Genomic DNA, 3,303 nt, shown 5'->3' on the forward strand with positions numbered 1-3,303 from the left:
GGGGGCGTACTTTGAGGGGAAACAATCAATCAGAAAAGCCCACACAAGGTAATTGCATAAAAATGCACATCCATTATCGCCACCAAGGTGAATACAAAAGAACTCTCGAAGTCAAAGATTCTTATATTGGGTAGAGAAAAAACCTAATCACATGCTACTGATTAAAGACCCACCTAAAACAAAGTGACATGAAGCTGTTGAAAGTAAAAAGATGGGCAAAAAATATTATTTCTGCGCAAGCAAAAATAGAAATGGCAATGTTAATCTCCAACCAGAAAAAGGAAGTCATTTATGTTGGAAAGAGATAAAAGTTCCAATGACTATCGAACATCATACAGTTCTGCTCATCGATAACATGGCATCTAACGAGGCAAAGCCAGCCAGCGCTGCATAAGGAACCAAACCCTCACTGGCAGCGGGAGAGTCTTCAACTCTTGTCTTTGGGGAATGAAATATCTATAAAAATCAACCGCACACTCAGTACTAAGGAAACCACAGTAACTTCCCTACGAGTAGACGTCGCTTGGCCCACATTTCTTACCATGATGCAATGAAGCAGGGATTTAATAACAAAAGACAAAGCAAATAAAGCAAATTACTTGAAATTTGAAATAATGAAAATAAATTAATTAAATGTTCAAATCAAGAAACTATAAAAGGTGCAAAATAAACCCAAGGAAAAGCTGTAGGAAACATGTACAAAATATAAAATTATACCCCAATCAACTAGAACAGTAGAATTAGAAATAAACTCTATGATATGAGCCAGATTGTTGAAAAAGAACAAATATTAAATAGGACCATTTTACATTGATAGGGTATATGCCCCACTGAGATGGTACAGTATGCATGAACCTTGCACTCTTAACAGCACAGCTTTGAAACATAAAGCAAGAAGAAATAGATAATGTCTTAATTCCTGTGGTAAACCTCTCAGAAACTAGCAGATTATATCTATAAAAGCCTAAGCAACCAAATGACCGAACAACTGTTCGACCAGTTGCTATGATGTGCACTGACCACCAGGGGGCAGACGCTCAATGCTATCCCTCCTGGGAGCTGAGTGTGTGACTGCTTCCCCCTAAGGACGTGAGCAGCAGGGCACAGAGTGTGGACTGCTGACCAGGAACTGGGTTAATATATGTGGGAAAGACAGATACCAAAAAGCTAACCTACAAAAGTACACCAGATGACTTTTTGTAAACCTCTAAGAAATAGACCAAAATCTGGATTTAGGCTATTTTTTTTAAAAGAAGAAGAGAGCTTTTGCTACAGTTTAACAAAACATACATAAAGCAGATTGAAACAGTGCAGCACTAACCCAGGGACAGACAGATCAGTGAGCAAATAATAAATATTTTAAAAACATACCCATGAATATACTGAGATTTCATTAGGATAAACATTCAAATAGGCTATATATATAAAAGCCTAAGCAACCAAATGACTCTCATATCAGTAGGACTCTACAAAAAATAGTGTCAACAGAGTCAGTCCTCCAGTTGGAAATAGATTCTCCACCTTACACCAAACATATCCCCACCTCACACCAGACATAAATAGAAATGTCAAATGGATTACAGAGTTACACATAAAAAATAAATTTATCAAAATGTTTAAAAAGTCAGGAAGATAGCTCTTGTCATCTGGAGATGGAGAAGGCCATCTGGAGTAAGGCACAAAACTCGCAAAGATTGATTCGACTCTGTAATAATTTTAAAAGTCTTTATGGAAAAATTACCCATCCATTCCACATATTTCAAAAATAAAATATTTGTAAAAATCAACAAAGCCTTAATATTCAGAGAAGATAAAGACCTTCCATCAGAAAAGATAAGCCACCCAATTTTTTAAATTGGCAAAGTCTGTGAAGAGAGGATTTAAATTTTTATTTTTTATTTTACTGTTGACAGTATTGAACAGAGGATTTACTAGAGAAAAGGTGCATGTGTTTTTCAATAAACACATGAGAAAACACTTTTTTTTTAAAAAGCACAATGCTATAACTTTGTACCATTGGATGGACACAGGTTTTGAAGATGAATGACACCCACTTTTAGCAAAAGGGGAAGCCCATCCTCATGTACTGTATGTGTATGTGTACACTGGCTCAGTTTGGGGAAGGGTGAATTTGATAGTATCCACCCAAAATGACTACCTTTGTGTTTCCTTAGACTGCCCCAGCACCCCATGCATGCCGGGGGATGTTCGTGGCTGCCCCAATGCTGACAATTCAGAAACAGCCTAACAATGAGTGCGGGCCCAGCCAGCGTGGCTCAGTGGCTGAGCATCGACCTATGAACCAGGAGGTCACAGTTCGATTCCCAGTCAGGGCACAGGCCCGGGTTGCGGGCTCGATCCCCAGTGTGGGGCGTGCAGGAGGCAGCTGGCCAATGATCCTCTCTCATCATTGATGTTTCTCTCTCTCTCTCCCTCTCCCTTCCTCTCTGAAGTCAACAAAAATATATTTTTAAAACAAAACAAAACAGGTGTGGGTTAAATAACCTCCACTACCTCCCACGGAACCCAGGCAGTGATCGCTCTAGGTACTGACATGGCTTTTAAGGCATCTATTTTTTTTTAATGTAGGCTATGAATAATACATATATTTAAAATCATAAAGATAAATTATTTAAAGATGCTACTGATGATTACTTCTGGGTAAGGGAGCAGCACTGTGGTGGGGTAGATGAGAGGGGGAATCTTTACATGTATTTCTGAATTTTTAAAGTAAATCACATATTCAGCTATTATATTCGTATTCAGCTATTATAGTTTTTAATGTAAAGAAAAATGTAGCCATGAACACGTAATACTTTTGTAATTAGTATGTTAAAATGCCATTTAAAAAAGTAAAAGCTTCCCAGCCGGCATGGCTCAGTGATTGAGTGTCAAACCAGGAGGTCAGGGTTCAATTCCCGGTCAGGGCACATGCCCAGATTGCAGGCTCGATCCCCAGTGTGGGGTGTGCAGGAGGCAGTTGATCCATGATTCTCTCTCATCATTGATGTTTCTAGCTCTCTCTTCCTTTCTCTTCCTCTCTGAAATCAATAAAAATATATTGTCTTTAGAAAAGTAAAAGCTGACTTGGAGCATTGTATGTAGGACCTTCCTATTGTCAGCCTACGGGGAGTGCTCCCATACAGCATGCCCACTTCACAGATGAGAAAACTGAGGCCCCGAGCCCTTTCCCTGTGCCCCAGCACTAGTGATATAGCAAAAAACATCAGCCCACCTGGTAGAATTAATTCCAGGAGACCCTGCCCTCCCACCCACCCACCCACCCCTAACAACCAGGGCCAC

Source organism: Myotis davidii, unplaced genomic scaffold, assembly GCF_000327345.1.
Source record: "Myotis davidii unplaced genomic scaffold, ASM32734v1 scaffold663, whole genome shotgun sequence".
Lineage (NCBI taxonomy): Eukaryota > Metazoa > Chordata > Mammalia > Chiroptera > Vespertilionidae > Myotis > Myotis davidii.